The 25221-nt window shown below is 39.2% G+C and overlaps 1 long non-coding RNA gene across 1 annotated transcript in view; it reads left to right on the top strand.

Annotated features, from left to right (window-relative positions):
- LOC135310571 (uncharacterized) overlaps nt 1-25221 on the top strand; it is a 119338-nt gene that overhangs the window by 32214 nt on the left and 61903 nt on the right. Inside the window, exon 3 of the long non-coding RNA XR_010370662.1 lies at nt 14865-14971. This is a non-coding gene — a long non-coding RNA (uncharacterized LOC135310571). The remainder of the gene's footprint in view (nt 1-14864; nt 14972-25221) is intronic.

Raw genomic sequence — 25221 nt, 5'->3', positions numbered from 1 at the left:
GCACAGGGCCGCGTCCAGGCGGGGGGTGAATGTCTCCAGGCAAGGGACCCCACAGCCTCTCTGGGCAGCCTGTGCCCCTGCTCTGGCACCCGCACAGGGAAGGGGTTTGTCCTCATGTTCAGGGGGAACTTCCCGTGTTCCAGCTTGTGCCCGTGGCCCCTTGGCCTGGTGTTGGGCACCGCTGAAAAGAGCCCGGCCCATCCCCCTGACACCCGCCCTTCAGATATTTACAGATATTGATGAGATCCCCCCTCAGCCTTCTCCTCTCCAGGCTGAACAGACCCAGGTCTCTCAGCCTTTCCTCACAAGGGAGATGCTCCAGGCCCCTGATCATCTCCGTAGCTCTCTGCTGGACTTGCTCCAGGAGTTCCCTGTCCTTCTTAAACTGGGGAACCCAGAACTGGACGCAGTACTCCAAATGTGGCCTCACTGGGGCAGAGTAGAGGGGGAGGAGAACCTCTCTCAATCTGCTGGCCACACTCCTTTGAATGCAACCCAACTTATTTTTTATATTGTTGGCCATCTTGGCCCCAAGGGCCCGGTGCTGGCTCAGGGTCACCTCGCTGCCCCCCAGCACCCCCAGGGCCTCTCAGCAGAGCCACTTTCCAGTAGTTCAGCCCCCAGCCTGTGCTGGTGCGGGGGGCTGTTCCTGCAAGGCAGGACCCTGCACTTGCTCTGGTTGAATTCCCTGAGGCTCCCCCGGGCCCAGCTCTCCAGCCTGCCCAGCCCTCGCTGGGTGCCAGCACAGCCTCTGGTGCATCAGCCGCCCCTCCCAGCTTGGGATCGTCAGCGAACTGGCTGAGGGGACGCTCTGTCCCTTCGTCCAGGTCAGTGATGAATACGTTGAACAGGACTGGGCCCAGCACAGGCCCTGGGGAACATCGCTAGTTGCGGGCCTCCAGCCAGACTCTGCTCCTTTGATCGTGACCCTCTGAGCTCTGTTGTTGAGCCAACAGAATGTTGAGCCATTCAGAGAGGTTTTTTTCAAAGCATAGTTTTTAGGATTCTGTATTTTGGAGTGAATGATTTTGAGCAGAGAAACTGAGGAAAACACAACATATTTATCGAATATGGGCCTGCTGAGGACTCAAATACGTGGTGCTTACTGAAATGCATACAGCCAGTTTAACATGTTTCTGAAACAAGCACCCAAGCCTTTGTTTGTAAGCTATGAAGATATATTTTGCCCTGATTTTGTATTATTTACATAATAAGGAGAACTTATTTTTTTAAATCATCACTGTCAGTTACAATTTGCAATACTTTTGTATTTTTCTGATATCCAAATTTTACCGTACCTTAAGATACCAATTAATTGTTTTGGAATGAGCTGTAATTCATACTCCCTATAACTCAGAATTTTAACAGTTACTTTTCTGGTTTTGTGATTATATTCCCTTGACTTACACGTAAAAACTGTCAATTTTGCCTATCCATTAATGTTGTCGTAAGGTGACCTACTGATATGCAAACTCCAAAGCAATGCTGATGTATCCCATTTCTCTACTACTGGGGTTTTAACTGCTCCATTAAATAACCTAGTTCAAAATACTTGTGTATGGTTGCTAGAGTGAAATGATATGTCCCATGAAGTTGCAAATAGCAAGTTTCAGGAACAGGTTTCACCTTCTATTTAAATCATAGGATGCATCCAGTAGCAATTGGCATTCTTTCAAAGTACATGTAGTATTTACAGTCTAAACATAATAACACACTAAGCCATAGGCCTTATTTAGGAACTTCTGCCATAGAAAGTAAGGCAATCTACACTTAATGAATGACATATTGGTCAAAACTGAAGGGAATATTTTATACCAGAGGAGAGGAAATGGTATTTCTTTAGTTAATCTTCATAACTGATGTGTGAAACTCACTTTCATAAGCAACAACCAGTATGATACTCCACCAAAGTATTAGGTATGCTACGGACATCCTGAGTGGCCACAGTTATGTGGTGTAACTAATCAACAAGTCGAAGAAAAAAACCTTTCCCCCAGGCTGGTAACTTCATGATGGGCCATTCTTGTGTGCAAATTATTTTTCTTCTGTGTAAATAATGCTGGCCAGCCACAGAGTCAGGATGATCTGATCCAGGATATCAATTCCCATTCTTTTTTCTGTTGGATACATAATTCCCACAGAACTAATGGAAAATGCATCTGGGACAGCAATCGTTAAAAATTCATTAGGATTGTGATTACAGGTTTTGTATGAAAAGAAACCCAAACCAGAAGAGACATTATATTGATATAAAGTACACAAACCAACGTGGTCCTTCAGTTGTAAAAATTGAAGAGATCTTAAGTATTTCATAGGACACCAATAATGTTATAATTTTAGGGCTACAGTGTTTTAAACCTCAGTAAATGTGATTGAAACAAGGTTTCTTTAGGCTACTTTCAAGACACGTTTCTTTAATATGACTATTTGGTAGATCAAATATTCCACTGAAATTTTTAAATGAAGCTTTCTTTTTATCTCTAAGAGCACTGTAAAAGCATAAAGACCCTTATTCTATAAAATCTGATGTAAGCTGTGCATCTATAGTCCTTTTCTGTAAAATTTAATCCACGCTTTTCTGAGACAGAGGAAGACTCCTGGAAGCCTTTTGCATGTATCTTCTTTTACTGTTTTGGGGTTTTTTTTTGGTCTGATTTTCACATAGCTCTTTTCTTTTTGTCTTCCAATACATATTTTGCTCTCTCCCTGAGTGTCAGTGAAGCTCTTCTGCCTCTTTCTTCTGCACACCTTTTGACTTTCCGACTCTTCTCATTCAAGTACTCGCGGATGATCTTTCTCTTAAGTTAGTGAAGTATCTCTGAGTCTAGATTGCTCGTGCCGTAAGGTTATATGGTGATATGTCACAGCAGCCAGCTATTCCAAATTGGTTTAGCACCTTTAATAAACAGCCTGGCATAAATATGTGAAAATCATGCCCTTCTTTATGTGACTAGGAAAACCTGTATATTGCTGGAATAATTATTTAAAGACTTTTCCAATTGTGACAAGAATCACAAGACCAAAACTACAGTGCATTTTATGCATGCTTAACCATCATCAAAGCAGTAAAAGGTGAGACAAATTTACAGCCCTGTGTAGTATAAAACATCTCAAGATCACCTCAACAAGTGCATATGCATTCTGAAACTACAGAATATGGAGATTTTAAAGGTGGGCTAAATCATTTCAGCTCTTTTGTTATCAAAATGATGTAATGAATTAGTGGCAATGTCATAAAAGCTTTTTCTTAAAGTTCTGTTACAGTTCCCTGGAATCTGTAAAAACTCAGTTCCAATAAAAAGATATATAAGCCCAAGTTTTACTAATCATGCCTGTCTATGCACAAATATGCATACTAATAGGACATTATTGCCCTCGCATCGCTAGTTTTAGGATGTAATTTCTTGCTCTTTCTTAATTAGATTTAAATTCCAAAGTCATGTCTCAGAATAAACTGGGCTCATTTGAAGACCCAAGAAACATTATTTTTGTTACTATAAGGTTCCCATTCATTAAGAAGTAAACACCCTTCTTTTCCGTCTGGGTTTTCAGCATCATACTCTAAATTAAAAAAAGGAATTAAGACCTTTAAGTTTCCTGTGACAACACAGGGAGTGCCTCTCTCTAAATGTGTCTGCTGAGGATCTCAGGCCTCTGACCCAGCAGACAGTCAAATACATACAGTGTGCACACACAGAAATCACAACCATTATTTGAACAAAATCTTTTCTTAAGAGTCCCAAAGCCCTGCTTGGGTTTGGTATTGCACCAGTGTTTTGTTGGGGTGTTATAATAGATTTTTTTTTTTGCATTTTCCCCTGTCATGTAATAGAAAAAAGTGAAGTAAAATGTCTTTAACATTAAAAAAAAATTGTTAACCCTGTATTACCTGCGTTCACTATCCTTTCTTGACCAAAATAGTTAATTTTGTTTTGATTTGAATGTTGAGAGACAACGTTTGCTCAGCATCAAAAGGGTGGAAGAAGAGTTTCATAAACATGTTTAGCCACAGAGGCCAAGTCAGCCTCAGTATAAGCCAAGGGCCTTTGAGGTTGCTATATAATTTTTCTTGAATGCAAGATGCTCTTCTGAAGCACTATCACTTACATGGTGGGAGATGGAGGGAGACAATAACAGGTGTTGTACTATAATACGACATTTACCTTCTTTTGACTGCTCTGGCTCAGTTTCTGCCCTTTAGTTTTACTGTATGAATGGGGATTAAACATTTCTTCTTAAAAGCAAAAATACATTTTAACACATAGATATATATTTTGAAATGAAAAGATAAGATTCCAACAACAAAGGAATTCAGAACCTAAAACTGACAGCGTGTTTCTGCAATGATTTTGCCCAACAGATCATTATTATAGGACTATACTGAGATCATGAATAATACCTTCAATGAAGATAACAGCAATAGGAAAATCAGTGTGTTGAAAACATTCAGTCTGGCCTCTCTTTTAAGTGCTTTTCTCCCCTGCCTCTATGGCACTATGCAGAATATAAACATAACATCAGTGAAGGGAAAAAAAACAATTGCGAAATCTAATACAGCAAATCAGGAGTGCAGTGCTATCTGCAAACTTAATTAAAAGAAGGAGTTGAAAAAGAAGGTCAATGACTATCGAAGAGAGATGAACTTTTCCCATTAAATACAGACTGTCAGCTACAGTTTCCAGATGCACTCCACAGAGCCATGCCACACGGTGAAGGCAGCTGCACCCCCTTTCAGGGAAGATCCCTGAAATTTTCTTTGCGGTACTCTTGGAAATACACATGTAAGCGTTATTACAAAAGGCCGGCATGGGATGAATGGCACATACGGTGCCATTGTGAAGGTTTCCAGCTGTAATAGAAATCGGGCCCTTGCACTGTTTGTGTGACATTTTTAGTCCTGGCTATTGATCATAACCCTTCCCTGCTTGTACCCTTGTTGTTTTGAGAGCAGGCATGGGACCGAATGAGTTTTACTTCACCTTCCCTGCACTATTCTCAGGAAGAGACTTACCAAAATAAAAACCTGACACTGAAGAACAGGGTGATAATAGTTCTGTGTAGCCACTTCTTCACTCCCTACGATACTGTAGGATTTTATTTCTGGAGGATGGAGGGTAGAGTGCAACTTCCCTTTCATAGATCAGGACAGTGACAGTGATGAAATGCAGCTTATTGGTGCTGCTTTTTACGCTTTTTACTCTTCTCTTTGGGGCTTCTGGTTGTGAACCTGCAGATCCAGGAATAACATTATTCTAGTTACTGGACTTTGCACGAAGACTTCTCTATTACTTCATGTTGTATCACATGACTGACTATTTTAATTGATACTAATTAGCACAGAAATATTGTAAAAATAATTTCTCATTGTATTCTGTGAGAAACTCATTTTCAAAATTGCACAGAAAGTTCTCAAGAAAAATAATTATTCCGTAATGAACAGATATGGTTTTTATTCAGGCTTTTTCTTCAGAGTCGCTCTCAATGTAAGACAGTGTTTTGCACAGAGGAAGATAATGCAGTGGATTACTGTCAGGCGTTTGATTGTACTTTCATGCAAATGCCTTTTATTCTGACTCAATACTTGTGTTACATGGCATGCGGTATTATCTTGCTGTCTTGTTATGTTACCTGTATTATGACCTATTGTTTCTTATTTCCCAAGACCAGGAGTTTTCAAAACAGGTGTGTAGTTTGCTCTGGACTAGGACACCTGCATGAATATATATTTGCAAAAGAATCAATATTAGCATTTATGGTACTTCCACTTCTGCCAAGGTAACAAAGACTTACCTACCTACGTTCTCAGAGGTCACACCAACATTAATGGAGTAAGGTTTTTTCCTAAAATAATATTTATGGTTTCTTACTGCTGCTCTATTGCTCTGGCTCTATTCAGTTCCACAGAAACTAAAGGTGGTGAAGACCTAATAGGTTATCTAATGCTTTTCTATGCCACTGTAGGATTGCTCCTGAAAGTATATTCTTCAGTGTTTTGTCTTGCAAAGAACAGGAGTCCACTATTTCCCCTGGGAAATTTTTCAGCAGTCTGATAGAATTCACCATTAGGAACATTTTCCTTTTGTTCAGCTTACATTTTCCTTTTCTTCATTTCATTCAGATACTTCTATTTAATGATAATAATCTGACAATCATACTGTACCATCTTTCCAGATACATTCCCAAACACTCGGCACCTAATTCTGCAGTCATTACTAATGCACAGTGTCCTACCAGTGGTGAAAATTTAGTCTTCAAATACAATTCTGCAAGGTGCTGGGCACATCCTGCGAAGTGTGGCACGTCTCTCAAATTCAGCTCCTTCCAGTCAAATGCAAGATTTTTCCCTTCATACTCAAACCTCTTCAAAACATTGTCCTACCTTATTTGACCTAGACATTTGACCTGCTTCTGCCCTCTCTTTTCTACTAATGATGTTACCATTGGCGCCCTGGCTGTCTGCTCCCCTCCTCATCTGTGTTGTTTTTGTCTCCTCCTTTCCATTTGCATAGAGCATCCTCAGTGAACTGAGTTATGAAACACCCACCTTCTCCTTAGCAGGAGCTCTGGCTAAACCCCATTTTTTGGCATTAAAATTGAAGCAGTGTGGGTGATCTTTTTGAGTTTTTGGAAGTATATTTATTTTGAAAGTTATAAACATTGAAATAATCAACCCTAAGGTAAACTTGCTTTTGCTAAATAACTGCTGTTACTTAATTTTTGCTAAGAGGTTTGCGTCTCTCCTCTCATTTTATCCTGTTCTCAAACTTGTGTTGAGGTAACAGTAAAAGTAAACCTCTCTGGGAAAAGAAGATGTTTACTTTGAAAGTGTGATGCCTAACTGAAAAAAGAAATTATGCACTCTTGTTAGAAAAAAGCAGTAGTATTAGTTTTATCCTGAAATTCCAACAGGGCAAAACCCCTGCAATTTTCAATAATATTTGTACTTCAACATCAAATGTAGCCTCGTCTTCAAGTAAATTAATAAAAAAACTAATTAGAGGAGAACTGCATTTTTGAGTAGAGCTCAAACTTCGTTTTGAGTGGAGGAAACAGCAGGAACTCTCCTGTAGGTGCAAATGCTGCTCAGTTGAAAAAATAGGCACAGAGAATGATTTAGGATGCTGAAGCCTAGGGTGACTAACCTGTTTGACATGCACTACAGAAGTATTTGCGATCAGTCTGGGCTGGGTTTTGAACTGTGTCTGCAAATTAACAGTTATTTGCTCAGGTGTTATGGGTGCCTTCTTATAAGCTCTGTCAAAGCTGCTTGCTAGATAGGTATATATCTGTATCTATTGCTCTCTGTTGAAAATATCCTCAGAGTTTTCAGGCTGATGTGCATATTGAATCTGAAGGTGAGGCTGCTTTGCTGTGAAAGGTTATTTGAGGAAGGTAGAAGTATTGGTGGTGCAGCCGGTGATCCTGGGTTGGATGAATGACAAGAGGGGAAGTTCAGTCGAGAGCCATTTTCATTTGACTGATCACCAAAACATCCACCTATTTTCCATGTTCTTTCTGATTTTGCAGGGAAACAAATCTGGGAAGAACACCTCCTGGTTTTAGCCCTAGTTCAGTCGCTATCTTTTATTACCTTCCGCAGCTCCTTTTGGAACTGTCTTGGTTTTATTTTTCATTTGACCTGACATAAGTATCTCTCAGTTTTACAGGAAGGCATTTATTTGTTTCACTGATATCTAAATTTTCTTCTGCTATTTGCCTCAAGCATGTGTTGTATTATGCCTGGACGGAGGCCTACGCACTCTTATGGCTCCCCTATCCTGTGAGCAACATCTTTAAATTATCATCACTTAACAATTTGGCCAAAAAGTCCTCTGTTATTAGAAGGGAAACCAATTTGTTTTACAGTTATTTGTATATGAGAATTCTTCTGTGTCCTTAGACTATGAAATAAACGTTAACAAAATATACAATTTTATAATTTATTTGGTTAATGAAAAAAATTGTGTTGTTGTTTTGATTAATTATTTTTAAGATCTTGTGCTGTGACATTTTTGCCAAATTCATCCACTCATAAATCAGCCTCCAACAAAATCACAATTACTTGAAGGTGGATTTGGTAAAATAGTGCACCCTAACCCCTTTGTTACTTCTCTTTATCTCTTCTTTGAGGCTACAGAAAATTTATATTAAAACTTTCCTCTATAAACTTAGTTTCAGGCATGATGATATCCTTGTACGTGGAATAGAGAAACCTCTCTTGCCACAGTTCCTAGCTACCTTAATGCTTTTCTACAAACTCTTAATTGAGGAGGTGAGATTGTATTCCTCCATTTATCCCAAACAGCTTGTACTTATTTTAAAACAGATTGGTATTATTTCTTTGAAAAACGAGGAGCATAGCCACAAAGAGAAAATCCCATGCGCACACACTCTCTGTTCCCAGTTACGTTGCCAGATAACAACCACATCTTTTTATTTTCTTCACACACATTCTTGGTTGTGTTTCTTCACCTACAAGGTCCTACTGCTCAGCTACACGCAATTACCACCTTCTTAGGGGAATGGGTCTATCCAGCATTCAGACCTTTCACACAGGAGTTCATCATCAACCACTGAAGAGTTGTTCTCCAGACTGCAGAAATGGCCAGTTTTTTACTTGTTCTGATTAAACATTGATTGTTTTTTACCCTCCCCAAAGATGTTTGAGTCTAGTGAGCGGATCAGAATAGGGACCGATTTGTCAGCTGTGGGATCCTGTGAGCAGCTGCAAAATCTGAGTCAACATTTGCAAAGGACTCTGTGATGGGAAAATTTGTGTCACTTAAAATGCATTCTCATGAAATAAAAATATTAATTTTAAGCCTATGGTTCATGCGAGTACTGGATGAATAGGAAAAATTCAGAGTACTATGTATATTCATACTGGATGGTGACTTTCATCCAATTCATTATTACCTTTTTTTAACCAACAGGGTGATAGGACCTGGATTTTGCTCTCAGCAAAGACATATTTCTGGCTAAGTAGTGCAACTGACTGCTCTCTTGAATGTTTAATTTAATGCTTACTTATGCAGAAGCATGCCAGCTGCTGATGCATAAAAGCAACCTCTGGTATCACCTATCCCTTATCTCAGTCACTGACATGGCCCAACTTTACTTAGTTTGTGAAATATGAGCGTTCTGTTTGAGTACAGATAAGTACACATCCTTGTATCACTGAACAGCTCTTTTCCTAGCCTGGTGGTTACAACTTTTAAAATTTTATTCTGGTTTCCTTGGTACAATCTGTGCTTTTAGGGGGGTTACTTAGTACATTATAAACTTTTCCAATGCAGTCCTTTATTTTAATGTTATTTGCAACTTGGCAATATTTTGCTGCTGAAGTTTTGTGGTAGAAAACACACAATTGATGAGATTTTCAGTATCTTCCATCCTACACAGGAAAGATATAGTACTTCTCAAGCCTGTGATTTGATGACATTCTGTGGGAAGCCAAAGATAGCACAGTTGGGTTTTTTTTTTCCCCTGCCAAATTGCATTGAAAATTTTACTTCAAACTTCTTTACCGCTGTCATCCATATTTTCAGAAATGATAAGCATTCATTCTTGTTGCTGAAATAAATGGAAGCACACAGAACTTCTAGAAACAAGATGTTCAAACGTTCATATATTAATGTTTGGTTTTTCCTTGCAGCAATTATCTATGCTTCATATTAATTTGCTGTTGATATCACTGTAGGAATAATAGTAAAAAAATAAGATTGGTCAAATCACTAGGAGTTGAGGCTTTATTTTCAGGGATTTTAAGATTGCTTTTCTTGCATTTTCAGAATAAGTAGACAAACGAGGTTGCAGAAAGTGGCGCAGGTGCTTGAGGGGATTATTTGCAGGAGTATTTGCAGTCCCATCTTGCAAATGCATTTTGGAAAGTTGGAATGAAAAGGAGGGATGTTCTGACACAGAATTTGGGAGGAGGAACAAAAATATTTAAAACGACCCAGTGCTGGAGGGGGTTGTGTTGCTAATAAAAGCAGTGCTGTTGTGTCACTTCTGGGCCAGGAAGGCATCTAATCACACAGCTGTTGCCCACAGCACACCGTGGCAGCGGCGGTGGAATAATTGTCACATCACTAACACCCGTGAGCATCACCTGGGAAGGGTGAGTTCAGGGGCGTGCCTTGCATCATGTCCTGAGGGTCATTCATCAGCCGGTCGTGCCTATGCACAGGGGGCCTGCGCAGAGGGAGGGCGAATCAAGGATGCACCGAGCCAGAGAGTAGGAGGGGGACCGTTTCGAGCGGGCGTGGTGGAAGAGGATGCACGGTGCGTGACGGCCGGATCTCCCGGGTAACAGGGCTCGCTGGGAGCTGGGCTGTTGCAAGGCGGTGGAAATGTGAACTGGAGTTGTGGAGCTCAGCGAGGGCCTGAGGCTGCTGTCAGAGCAGGAGCGAGCTCCAGAGGAGGCTCAGTGTCTGCAGCAGCAGCAGCAGCAGCAGCAGGGTGTTGATGTACAGGAGGGTGCTGAGGGGGCCTTTGCCCTGGGGATGGAGAGATGAGTCATATAACTCTCTCCTGAACCTGCTGATGTTGGAGTGCCTCTTGCTAAGCAGCCTGGGCAAGGCTGTTTTAATGTCTTCATTGAAATAGGGAAGTTGTTTCCTTTGATATGGAAAATTTTTTTTTTTTTAAGATTGGCCTTAAAAATTACAAGCTTGCATTTCTAATAGTTGTAGTTCCATCTTATTTACTTCTGTCTTGCTAGGATCTGTTACATGACACTTGCAGCTAAAATTGTTAATAAAAGATAGTCTTTTTGGGTGACCTTAATTCAAGTTTTAAAAATTGTTTTCTTATTTAGTCAAGGAGCTTTATAAACATCTAGTTTAAAAAGCCTGGCAATCTGTGGGAAAATATTGATTTTTGACTGCACTGTATTTCAGAAGTTGGAAGTTGTAATAAGAATTTAACTTTTCAAGAAACTGATTTTCATACTCTAAAGAAAAATTATTAGAAACTTAATTTTCTTCACTTGGTACATAGCAGGAGAATCGTATAAGCATGTTATAAAAAGTTAGCAATCCCATATATGCTGCCAGTAACTGGAGTAAGTCTTTTTGTATTTATTGTTCTCTCCTTTACATAGAGAGGAACTGTAGTATTTTGGAACCTAGCATATACCCAGCTACTCTGTACATATATGAACCTGTGTACATATACACATTACACTTATGTATATAAACATATAAAAGGTCAGCTTTGAAATTTCTTAACCATATGTATCTGCTGATCTACTGAATGGTCCCGGTCCCCCCCATCTCTCATTTTTGGTAAAGAGAATGAACCCAAATCAGCCCTACTGCGTTGTTTATATAGTTTAAGTCATGAGACTAAAGACTAGGAATAACGTGAATTAGTGGGAAAAAAACCCCAAAGACCTATAAGAGATTGAGATGTAAACTCAATTCTGTTCCTTCTTGTGCATCAAAAATATGTAATTTTCCCATTTTGCAAGTACTTATGCATGGAAGAATCCCCTTCAGAGTAGTTAGATGACTCGCTTGCATAACATTAAACACCGATATTGCAGCACCGAGGTCTTGTTTATGCATTTCCCTTACAAGGCCTTTTAGTCACATCTGTGTGTCACTACGGATAGCCCTTGCACAGTTGTAACCCCATCACAGCTCAGCCTGAAGAAGCATTTACTCCAATGAGATAATAATTAATTTTCAGGAGTAGGATACTGGAGCATGTTTGTGAGGACTGCAGTCAGAAAGTGCTCTGTGTGGACTGGTATATTGATAAGGATTATCTAGGAAGGATAAACATAACATAACAAAATACCATGTTTGTGATTTAACTTCTATTTCCAACCTGTTTTCCAAAGAGTCAGTTAGTTTGGGATGCTCCTGTTGAATGGTCCTTTGTTTTTCAATATAAAGTATAGATGGCTGTTTCCCATCTTGACTGGCAGATGACAGAGAAAGCAATCCTATTGTTTTGTTATTATTTGCAATGACAGTACTGGGAAATCAAGTTAAATGCAGAAAACAGCTTTTGTTTGTTTGTTTAATGGATTGTGATACAAGCAGAGCAGCAATGTTTTGTGTTTTAATTGCTTTCAGAGGTCCCTGTCCTATAAACACTTTGGCTCCGACAGTGGCAGGTTTCCCTGTTGCTGTACTGAAACGAGCTGGGTTCTGCGCAGATTCACTTCCCTGCCCTGCACTAATGTTTGCTGGCTCAGGGCCTAACGCACGTGCTTAACTTCACGTGCATTAGTCATGCCATTGCACTCGAATGGGGAAGGTGGCCTTATGAAATAGCTGCAGCAGGGATGTACAACACATTATTCTTAAGGCAGTTCTGCAAACGCAGGCAGCAAACTTGTCTTGCATTGCAACCTGACACCACCTGAAAGGCAGAGCCAAAGGGAAAGAAACTTTAATCTAATGTGGAGACAAATTGGTACGGCGAAGGATTAGCAGCTCCTAAATGCGTAATGCAGTTTTTAAGAAAAACAAAGCAAGCAACGTGTATGCTTTTAAAATGATTAGCAAAGCACTTCTGAGAAATGTTTTATACAAAAATATGCTTTTGTACTTTATATACTTACATACTTTTAAAATGCAAAACAAATTTACTTAGCTTCAGAGAATGGCAATACCTTGAGGATACAGACAGTGGATGTCTTTGCCTATATTACACTTACCTATCTTTGAAATTTGAAAAAAGATATTTTACCTAGCCTCACTGAATGTCTTGAGGTTATGAATGGTACTGTCTTGAAGTTATAAATGATAAATGCCTTTCCAGCTCTCTTTTCTTTAGACAGTCTGAACTTTGTCATAACTTCAGAATGGCAACTTGTGCTAACCACAGTCATAAAGTAATTGAGCACTGCTTGTATCAGTGCTGTATTTTTTTACCTAGTCATACAAAGAATATAATTATTATATTAAGGCAATATTCTCATGCAATGTGATGTGTCCCGATAATTTTATCTAATGAATGCTAGAAAAGATGTACTCTCTCACATACTTAGATTAATCCAAACTCTAAAAGGAATATTTCTCAACCCTAAGTTTTCCTGCATATTTACATCTCTGTAGTATGTCTTTCTAATGCTTAACACTGGGCCATGATTAACAGTAATATTTTTGATTCTGCTTGGGCTGATCCAGTATATGTAAATGAAGCTACCCTAACTTGCGCTGTTGTAACGAAATGACCTCAAAAAGGCGAAAATCAAAACTATGGAAGGAAAAAGGACACTGTTGCATCCACAAAGCAGGGAAATGGATATGTGATTCTATGCTTTCCTGTGTTAAAAATGCTACAATGGACCAAAAGCGTCAAGTGCTTTCCTGTATAAAGTTGCTACTCACATACAAATCTGTGTCCAGTGCACCAGAAGTATAGATATTAGTCTCAGCTTTCCTGTGTCAGCTTTTCAGATTGCTTCGCAAACTTCTTTCCAGAGGAAGGTATCATTCATGCTTTCCAGATGAGGAAATTGAAGCATGTGATTTTTCTACCCAAAACTTTGTCTAGGAGTATATCTATGGGACTTCACGCCTCCCTGTATAAAGACTTGCATCATACCCGAATGTTCTGCACTGAAACACCAAAGCTAGTTTGCAGGTGCATTTCAGTAGCCTGCTTCCTTCTTTTATTTACCTGGTGTGCTTTGGAGTATGTCCTGATGTGATTCCTCTTTGTGTGTGTGGGGTGGACACAGTCAGATTTGGAAAGGAGTTTTGCTGCCATCAGATGGACAGGCTACTGGAAGCTGGGTGCCCACATGCCCACATGCCTGAACCAAAGCCTCCATTCCTTTTTCCCAGCTCTGCAGGGACCGCCTGCAGGACTACCGATATTTTAGGTCTAGTGCTAAAGGCAGACAAACCTTGTGTGGGACTTTGGATAATTATCCTACTGAGAGTGGAACTAAATATCGTGCCAGTGGCTTGCTCTGCCCTTCCCTGGCTGCCTGAAGGCGCGAGTCAGCCACCATCCTATGTGTGATGCTGTCTGGTGATGGAGCAATGCAACTATTTCAGAACAAAATCAGGCTGCAAACTATTGCCTAGGCCATGGAAATGATCAAGGAAGTCCGAGCTCAAATATGAACTCAAGACACAATGGGACAGTGTAGCCCAGAATATCTAGATTGCTTGTATCTGTGCACTCAAAAATAAGTTTATTCTCTTCTATTTGGTTAAATACAGGGAGTCTGGGGCTTCGGCTGGTAATATAGTACCAAGCCCTGTACAAAAAACCTCTGAGCTAAAGAGATGCTGCTCAGTCCTTCAAATCTTATAAATTGCTCATGCTCTAAGCTGATTTTATGCCCAGCAAACGTATTTCTAAAAGAGATTTCTTGCATGAACCTCCACTAATAGCAATACCTATTACATAATGACTTAAAACAGTATACCCACTTTGAGGTAATAAGCCTCACAATCAGTCACTGTGGCAAAGAGTAAATGATCTTTTTATTCCCTTTTCACAGGCATAGAGGTATACACAGAGGTAGAGAGTTTACTAGAGGTGAAGTACAGTTAAAGCTAGGGGTTTTCCAGTGCTGTTTGTATACTTAGGGTGCTTGATACTGCTACTTCATTTGTCCTTTTAGTCTAATATAAATTAATTTGTTGTGACACGAGCATTAAAGAGCAAAATATCCAAAACATTATTGTGTTATTATTTCTGTGTCATGCTACCTATAAAATGAACGATTCATCTTCTCTTGGTAGAGGAGTGCACATCTGCATCACTGTGTTGCACACAGAATCAGAGAGAGGAGGTTTTGTCCTTTAAAGTTTTATTTAAACTAGAAAAATGAGCATGCTTTACAGGTAACATATTTTTCTAATGCACTTATTAATTCTGTGTTTCAGAGCAGTGTATGGCTAGTGATGTGCCTTCCTGAGGAGAATGGCTGCAATGTCTGTTTGGAATTATTCCTGGAATTAGACCAGCATGAGGTCTTCTCTACCAACCTGAGGTAATACTGCTGAAAGGCAAGAAATCCAAGTGATGTATGTCCAGCTGACTGTATGCTGACAGTGTCAACCCTGGCAAAAGTTCCACATGCCTGGAGCAAAAAAAAAATGCCGGGAGAATGGGTAAACCTGAGGACATCATGGCTCTATGAGACATGGTAAACATTAAGTGCTTTTCAAGGGTTGTTTAGGTGCTGGAGTCAAAGCTTCTCCATGTGATAGGCAGGTTTTATTAACAGTGATAGCTCAGACTTTTGCCATGAGGAAGCACCTGCTTGACAATTAACTAACTAGTTATTTACCTAATAATACACAGCACAGTGGCAAACACAAGAGCGTTGTCATTTTTGGTTATTTTGTAGAGCCTTTACAATCTCAGAAACCACCTTGGAGACAGTTTAAAATGAGAATGTAGATGGTTAATGTTATATGGGTTGATACCGCTCAGGCCTAAGCCTCCTGCTTGAAAAAAACACTCAAAATCTGCTTTCCTTTAACACGGTGCACACCAGAATCATTGCAATCATTTTGTATCAGGGTGAGCCTGACATAAAATAAGGGCAGAATCAGCCCTACTGGGATGTACACACAAAAGTAAGGCAAGTATGATTCGCTGAGCAATATGCATGAAAACTAATTTTCTTGCTGTGGAAAGATCTTTTGAAATGTTTTCTTTAAACAGTCGTAGCTAAAAAGCAGCAGAAAATATGCCCAGGTCTGAGGTATATCTGTCTTATTCTGCTTCCTTGAGGTTACATAAATTATGTATGCCCTCTTCACTTTGGCTAACAGTCTAGTCTCAGAAAGATATTAATTATTATGTAATAACTTTCACTAATTCTTTCTCTCTTTAGAGTATTTAAGAAATTGGTTGTGTTGACAATAGTAAAGGATAATGAATGGTTGTTAAGATGTCTGTAGTACAAAGTGAAATACGCACTGCTTCTGCTAGTAATTTCAGCAAGACAAAGTCAGTATGATTTTAATGATATTGTAGGTACATTATGCTTCTGCTACCTTTATTTTGGGAGGAGGAATAACCTTCAAATATTTCTGCTATTTATGCAACCTGAAAAACCTGCATCAGGGCACTCAAATTATTGTCAGATAACAGATTAAAATATCCCTAAACACATTGTAAGCAATGCACAAATCCTTCCTGTTCAGAAACCCCATTTACTTCAAAGGTCTGACCTGATTTCAGTGGGAGCTTTGTAAACAGGGGGTTGAAAATCTAGGTTTTTAATCATAAAGAAGTCATGACTCCAAAAATACAGATGGCAGAAATCAAACACATTTTAAGAAAAAGCTTGAACAAAGATGTTTTTTGCAAGTTTGTTGGTTATTTCTTTCAGTTATCAAAACTCATGTATATACAAGTTAATATAAAGTTAATAAATGACTTATGTACTAGAACACCCTTGCGGGATTTGTAGGTGTCTTAACATCTCTTAAAGCCAAATGCTGCCTCATTTCCTAATAATCGTCTCAATTGCATACTTGCTGCCAAGTCAAAATATGTCACAATACATATGCACAGTTCTCATTAAGAGGAATTTTGCACATAACTTTGTATGCATTTATATACATATGTATCCACATCCACCTCAAATTCTGGTGGTTTCTAATTCTAGAAGTGAATGAAATGCTTATGTTGTTTTGAGATGCTTTCTTAAAGTGTACATTAGTCTGTAACATGAATGCCCTGTTGGCTTCTTACTTAACTTAAACAACATTTAATTAATTTAAAATGCAACAAAATGCTTAATCTCTTTAGCATTTTTAATTGTGGCACCACTCGGTGAAAGCATTAATGAGATCTCAGACTGATTTTGATGTTGTTACTCACCTCGGTCTTTTATTAGATATATCTGTAACTCAAGTGCTGGTCTTTTCTGGTACAAGCTAAAAACAATGGAAACAGTAGCATATCTAGAACATGGTAAAAGACAGTCTCCTATAAAAATTTAGCCTCTTGGAAAGTAGCGAATACCTTAATTTAAGAGCAGGGTGCCCACAGGAATGCGAATTGCCTTGCAGTGCTATGCAGCTGTTCACCAGGAAAGATCTGATGAAGTTTCATCTAAATGCCAATGTGGTCCCATCTTAACTGTTGAAGATACAGCAAGAATCAGCAGGCTAACCAACAGCATCTCGGTTGCCTTTCCCCTGCAAAAGAGTTTGGATAGGACCAATTTTACGTTCAGCTGTGCTACCTTGGATCAGTAAGGTGGCTGGAGTTGATGTGGTACCTGTTCACCTTCTGAAGAATAGATATTTTTTTATGTAATACCAACAGGTGGGGTTTTTTTTACTTTTTAAAAATAATATAAAATATTTTCTCTCTGGCCTAATAAATCTTGAGTATTTCTTGGCAAGTTGAGCAGGAGTGAGGAGTGAGTGCCCACATACAGGAACCACCCGTTCCTGGTGGTGGGGGCTAGTTCTGGCTTTCTCTGCAGCCAATAATAAGGACAGGCACAAGGATTTAGGTGGAATTTAGGCTGTTTGGATCCAGGCCAGCTTAATCTATGTAACTCATTCGTTCTGACACCTCTTCTGGCTCTACCAAAATAGGTCAGGGTCTGGTGGTGAGTTTGTGGTAGGCACATGTAAGGAGTCATGAACGTGTCCCAGATAATGCTACTTTTTTTTTATTTGAAAAGTAAGGGACCTGTGCAAAGCTCTGTCAACAGCATCTTTCACTCTCCTGCCACTACTGCTGCTACAACCTAACACTTGCTGCTTTTGTGCTTCTTTATGAAACAAAATGTCCCTGTCATGAAATGGCCTCTACAGGGCTGAAAGGATCATAACTAGGATGAAAGCAAATGGTAAAATGCCTATCAGCAGCAACCCCAAGCCACTTCTCTACTTACTGTTTCATGTCAGAAACACTGTTCAGTTTTAATTAACTGAACAGTACAATCAGTTAAAAATGGTGTTACAGTTCTTCCAGGGTCTACATGTTACTTGAACAGACACTCCTTTAGTCAGCATTTTACAGAAAAAAAGGTCTCGTGGATTGGAGTATGTATGGGAAAGATAAAAAAGCAAGCCCTTCTTGCCTGAAAATCTTGGAAAGTTTTGAGTTTGGGAGTTCTGTTGTAAGTCAATGTACCAAAAGTTTCATTAGAAGAGAATTGTGCAGTCAAGCTTTTGAAAGCTTGGAAGTGTAAGAATTAAAGCCTCCTTTGAAGCCATTCTGATACTGTCACATACTGTTTTTCTCACTTTTTCAGTCAGAGGAGTTTGAAGATAAGACCTTCAAAGCTGTAGTGCAGGTTTCTTTCATTTGAGCCAATGGAGTAACCAACAACCAAGGTCAGACACTTTCCTGTACATGGGCAGCTCTCGGAGGGAGAGGCGACACATACTTTGTCGCCAAGTTATGCAGCAGAGACAGCAGCAAAATACAGGGTAGGGAGGATGCTGGGCTCTGTTCCTGGGGTTGGGGTGGTCTTGGTAGACCTGGAGCCCTACAAGAATTGTAACCCTATGGGAATTTTATCTGCAAAGTGGGTATTTGTTGGCTATCTGTGAAGGGAGTATCATACTGAGAAATAAGGGCTATAAACTGAGCGGAATTCTTCTGAGCACAGTGAAAAGGAAGTGAGAACGGACCTTTTGTTTCCTGAATCACACCAAAGCATGCTTTCTTTTCATAAATCAACTTTTTAAAGCTTGTGTTGGTTTTTTTTCCCTTAGATGCTATATATAACTCCCTTTGCCACAGTGGGAGTGCTACAAATACATATATGTATGTATGGAAATAGAACTAGGAGGCAACAGAATATGGTGCATTTTAAAGCATGGGTCAGCAAGAACACGCTTGGAGAGCTCTGGTTGAAGACTGCAAGACTGGTTATTATTTTCAGAGATGCTGCTTTCAGTATTAGCTCATTCTCTACATGAAAATCTTTTTATCAAAGAGTTAAAAATTGTGTGTTGCTTAAATATCCTGTTCAGGATACGGTGTAAAGCCAAAGCAGTAGGAAAGTCACTGAGAGCTGTTTACTAATTCCAAATCCGTTTAGTGTCCCGAGTATTGTGGCACCATGGTTTTTGTTGGTAGCTCAGCCACCATCAATTTGAACTTCTGAAAAATGAGAGTGGAAGTGTTAAAGGCCCAGTTTGAATCCTGGCTAATACCAGGCTACTGTTTATGCATCACTGTAGGGAAACAGCAACATTTTGTGAATAAAAATACCTACTTCTGCATTTAGAAAAATGTTAGCATCTACTTGTACGAAAACAATATAATTTGCTTTTATACAATGTTTTTTCTAATACATTGCGCAGTACAAATGTATTATTTTGCCAATTTCAGAAATAGAGAAAATGTATTTATTTGTTTATAAAAGTAACATGAAAATGTTTGCATCTGGATGAATATTTGTACAAATACAAATAAAGATCAGATTTTGACAGCTAAAACTTAAACATTGCTTCCACCCACTATCACCAACAACATAACTTAGGATGAAAGCGACTGCAAGGCTGAGCCTCACCAAACTAACAGCAACAATCCCAGAGCAGGTCAGTCAGTCCAAGCAGAGACTCTACCCAACGAATAAACCAAAACCAACCCAAAAAGATTTATCTCCCTGTTTGTAAGCTGCTGAAAGCTTCATAGATGACTTCCAGTGCCTACAGCTGTTACATCCCTTCTGCATTAGAGCCAGGGGAATCCTTGTCAAGAAATGTTTGTTCATATTTTTGAGCAATTCACGGAAATTGGCTCCACTCTTCTGTGTATCAATATTCTGAGAAAGTAGTTTACTAGAGGAAACAGTCACTGTAACAGAAAATTTTAAACAAATATTACCAAACACTCATGATATGAAAACTTTCCATTCATAGTCAAGAGTGTTAAAAACGTCATTGCAAAAGTAGCATCAGCCCAGTCAAAGACAAGAAACATCTTGTTACTTACATAGCAAATAAGACTATTGATTTCAAAATAATTATTTTCTAATTAATTATTACAGGTTTTTTTGTTATTGTTATTGTAACTAAATAACCGGTATATCAAAGACAATTTGCAGATATATATATTTATATTAGATATAACATGTATATATATCTATATATGTAATTTTACTATCTCTTTTTTATACTCTGCTCTACTCCACACCCCTGCGCTCTGGGCTGTATAAACTCCACTAACTTCTCTAGTCCCCTTCACATCCCTGCAGGGAGACATGACACCACCTTGGGCACAACCCTTTTTCTATTACCCCTGTAACTTGCTGTTTGTTTGGTAATGGCACTACCCAATTTGTTAAGCATTGTACACCCACGTAATATTCCCCAAATAGGTGAAGCCCTAAGCAGATGTATTTTTCTAGATTATGTATTTTCCTCTGTTTCTATATTCCCACACTTGACAGTCTTCTAGAAAACTCTTCATAAAAAAGGTTGCATGCCTACTGGCAGGGGCAGCTGCTTTCCTTGTCTCATAAGGTTGGAGTGGTGGTGGGGATGGGAGGGCAAGTTGTATGAATGAGTTACCTCTAGGCCTGTTTTCCTCATCTCTGGTTTATTTTCAAAATTGTCAGCCTGGAAGAGTGTGATGACTCATAGCCATGTTTTCTTTAAAAATCTTCCTCAGCTGACTGATTTCTGTCAGCTTCATAAGTGTCTATGGAGGGAAAGCACCCTGTGGACATCGTTCCCAGGAGTGTGGTGCTCCTAAACTTGCAGACATGCCATCCTGGACAGTGCATTTGTGTGAAACAGCACCATTGCAAAAGGCTGCATAAGTTAAACATTTCAATACGGAGTACGGGTTGACCTTTGAAACTCTGGAGCACCTGTCTTTCAACATCTAGGAGTGGGATGTTCACTGCTGGAAAGCTCATGTGATGGACTGGGATCCTCAACCCCCAAGGGCAATGCCAAGGCACCTCGTGGCTATAATGTGTTTTTGTTTTGTAGCAAGGGTTTTCCATAAGAAGTCAGTTGAGGATAAGGTCCATGTATCCCTCACTGGATAAAGATGAGCAAGTATCACAATATTTACATTACTGTAGGCTGGTTTCTTCTCTGGTTATTTACATATTCACCAATCTGCTTATTATATTCAGTTGGAAACCTACGGCTGCAAGCTGTCCTACATACGAAGAATGTCTGGGGTGAGATCTAGAGGGATTCTGAGGCACCTCAGACTAATGGTCTGTAAAAATTATGTTTTATGCTAGGATGATGAACATGCCTAGACTTCCCAAGGAGACACTAGAGCGAAGCAGGTCATGTTGTGGGTCACCTCTTGGTTCTTGGTGAGGGCTTATATGGGGAAGCCAACAGGAAGGAGCTCCTGGCTACTGTCGAGGACGGTCTGTCGGCCGCCTGTTCGGGGTGCTGTTTTCTGTGCACAGCCACTCCGCCAACTGCACACACAGTGAGGCAGACAACTAGTGTAATAATATGCATGCCAAAACAAAGCCTTTATGCCTGGATTTTCTAAAGATCATTTATAACCTCCATGAAAACTATTGCACGGAGAACAGGGTTTTGATTTGGGAGAGGCAACACATGGGGCATTGGCACAGAGTTGTGCAGAGCTCACTGAGGGTTTGGTGTTTTTTGTGATGCTTTGACAGCTCTGAGCCCCCACGTGCGTATTCCTAGACTGTATCTTCCAGTTTTTATGGACCTTGCCCCATACAAATTAAATGCCATAAGAATGGAAACAACCGCTGCTTCCCAAGTATGAAAGATGTCCTGATTAATCAGTACAAGAAATATTTGGGACAAAGTGGAAGTAACAATTAAAAGCACCACACGGCTCATTATTTTGTTCAAAAGCATGCACTGAATGTAGCTGTCTGAATCGAGTAATTGTGGCAGCTCCCAGGACGGCTCAGACAAATTCTTACAGGTAACGCTAAGGATGTTTCCTCCCTTGAATTGTAGATCTATTTTATTTATGCCACATCATATTGATGAGGTGTAACCAGTTCTTCTGCTGGGAGGTGCTCTGAGACAAGGTGATGAGGACAGCGTTGTGTTCTTTAAGGGTAGCATGAGACCACCCTCCTTTGAGAAAGAAAATACTTTTTTGGCTTTTAGTTTCTAGCAGGAAGGTGATGATGGTGGTATTATAACAATTTAATACTACTAGAATCATTCTTGTTTTGAAAGAAGTTTGATGATGTTGTATTTTTAAAATTCCATTATTTCCACAGGATCTTAGAAATTAAAGAAATGGTTGTTCTCCTGTGTAGGAATCTCACAGAAGGGAAGGTACTTGGTATCATGCAAGATAAAGCTCAAGCAGTCAAATTATTCCTTCCTTTTACATCCCAAAATTCTACTGAAGGCAAAGACTATTTTTTTCCCTTTTTTTTTTTTTTAATGAATTCCTGTTTCTTTCAAGGTGGGCCCTGTTGTGTTCCTATTGCAGCCAGTGGGAGTTTACCTTTCCCTTTCAAGGGGACAACTTTAAACCCTCTATCACCTACTTTTGGACAGAAACCAAAGAATTGATTCTGAAACCTTCCCTCTGGTTGGCAGATCCGCTGAAATCAGTGGGTAAAGCTGGATGAATCAGCCTCAAATTTCCATAATATCAAAATACACTTGGTACACTATAAGAAAAATCAGAAAGTAATAACACAGTTAGGCGATCCAGTCTCTTTGTTTTAAGATGTGAGGCAAGCAGGAACCCTTGGAATAGAAGGCTGGCTGTCCATGTTGAGCCTTAGCTGTCAAATTTGATATTTTTATAATATCACCGTATTAAGATCCATATAGTTAGACATATAGCAGGTATCTCACTTAACAGGCACTCCTTAATTGTTACCTACTGCTAGTGTGTTTGCTTAAACTGTTGTCAACAGAAAACTTGAATGTATTATTAAAGCAAAAGATTTTTGGAGGCAGTTTAGACATTGACTTTTCATTTTCTTGAACAATAGTAAATCTGTTAGTATTTTATAAGCAAGAACATACATCTGATTTAACGTTGAATTATACTGATAAGTCAAAAGATAATATCGGATGGCTGGAAAAATTTTAAAGAAGAGAAAAGGTTATCTCTGTGTATAGGTTTTGCTTTGTCACTGTGCTGTACTCTATATCAGAAGAACAAAGGCTATATGCATAATAAGGCCATGCAAATGAGGTGAAATCAGCAAAAGTATTCTGGGGGAGGGGAAGATGTAAGATATGGCCATCAGTATAATGACCAAGGAGTAGAGAATTTTAATGTTTAATGCTTGCACATTCCAGTTCATTTTTCTGTCATGTTTTTGAATGTGTAGACTGAGGCTCCTGAAAGACCAGAATGAAAAGATCTCTGTTTTGGACGAAAAGGATTAAAAACCTTATTTAACAGACTGTCCAGATATACCTTCCTAGCCTACAGCTGTTTTCTTTTATTTTTTTTTTTTAAACAGAAGCAGCACGGTAATAATTAGTGGGGATAATGGAGGAGTGGGAGAAACCCTGTTATTTGTATTTTCAGTGAGGGTTTTTTTTCTTGCCCTGCTGCACTGTCTGGATGCCAGCTCCCCATCTCAGCCATGATGGAAGCTCGAGTACAATAGAAACACAGCAACAATATGAATTACAAATACATGTATATCTTACTGCACGGCCTTTCCCTCCCCCTCCTCTAAATGAATGTAGTCTAAAAATATCCTCCACTCTAAATTGCTTTACTACTGAGGCAACGTCTTGCAAAAACACTACAGACACTTACAGAAGAAATCAAAACCTCAAACCCCAGGCAGAATAATGTTAATGTGAATTGTTTTGCATCTGACTGCAAATTAACCATCTTTTTTAAAGATACTATTCTCATCTAATAATGTGGAGTGCATGCCCACATTAAGACCAATAGTATTTTACTTACGGTAAATTTATGAGGAATATATTGCTGCTTCAAATAAAAAGGGGAGGGAAATGTAGGTACTACACGTGATAAGTATATGTTGTGTTATTTTTGTTGTTGTAACCCAGTTAAAGTAATTTATATCAGCTTTTGGAAAAGTATCGATTGCCAATTATTTGTTCACAGGTGGATCTCAAGGGAAAAAAGAGGGGGGAAAATACACCAAAATAGTAAAGGGAATGTATATTAAAATTGTCTTTTAATTTTAGAGCCTGATTCAGGCTCTGTAAGAAACTTCTCTTATGAGTAATCCATTGATAGTAAGAGGTTTACTCAGGTAAGTGTAGTTACTTGTGTGCAAGAACTTGCAGAATCAAGCCCTTGTCTGTAATCTTTGGAAAATAAATCATTGATGAAATGCACTATATCCTTCCGTTTACAAGACAGAAATGTTCATCTGGCAATTGACAAATGTGCTAATGAAAGACTTTCCTGAAGAAGTGAAAATTAGCTAAGTATGAATGACTTCCTTTGAACTAGTTAAATCATTTCTTTACTTGCTACCAAAAGAAAAACTAAAATGAATAACTCTTTCTTTAGCATTTTAGCTCTTTTGTGAAAAATCTTAACACTGCCAATGTCAGAGTGTGGGGCTTAATCAGCACAATTGACAAGGATTTACAAACTTTTTCATTCCAAACGCATTTACATATACACAAGAATATATGTGTACATAAATTCATTTTATTACAGCCATTTTACACAAACAGAACCTTAAGTAGTTGAAGTACTAAAAAAGCCAATCAAAATACTCTTCATATATCTGTAAGTCTATAAACCTCTTAAAATTGTCTCTTTAAAAAAAAGCCAAACAGCTAAATTATGGAAATGCAGACTGCATTACGGAGTATTTGCCAGTTATACCTTGGCTCTTATTTGAAATTCCCACAAGAATATGGGCATGCCAGTGGTATAAACCATAGAAACAGGAAAAAAAGTAGAACACAGGGACTTCTAAATCAATCCATGAATACGAAGAGGCAGGGATGCAAAGATTATGCATTTTACCAGTACACTCCTTTGCTTGTAAACCGAAAGGCCAGACATTTGTGAGATGCAGCATTGGCAGCTCTGCAGAGGGGGTGCGGCGTGTGTGTGTGTCTGTGTAAGACAGGAGGGAGGGAGGAGGAAGGGAGAGGTGGGGGGACAGGAGGGAGGTGGGGACAGGCAGACACAATAAAGCATAATAACATTCCTGCATGTCTAATAGCTTAAATATGCTCCGTCTCTCTGTATCCTATTGCTATTGATATTGCAAGCAGAGCCAGAGAAGCAGTTAATATTCCATCAATAGTTTGTCTTTGATTCAAGTACTTTTTGGCAAATAAAAAAAAAAAAAAAAAGAAGAAAAAA

This window comes from Phalacrocorax carbo, chromosome Z, assembly GCF_963921805.1.
Source record: "Phalacrocorax carbo chromosome Z, bPhaCar2.1, whole genome shotgun sequence".
Classification (NCBI taxonomy): domain Eukaryota; kingdom Metazoa; phylum Chordata; class Aves; order Suliformes; family Phalacrocoracidae; genus Phalacrocorax; species Phalacrocorax carbo.
This window is presented reverse-complemented; position numbering and strand designations above follow the sequence as displayed.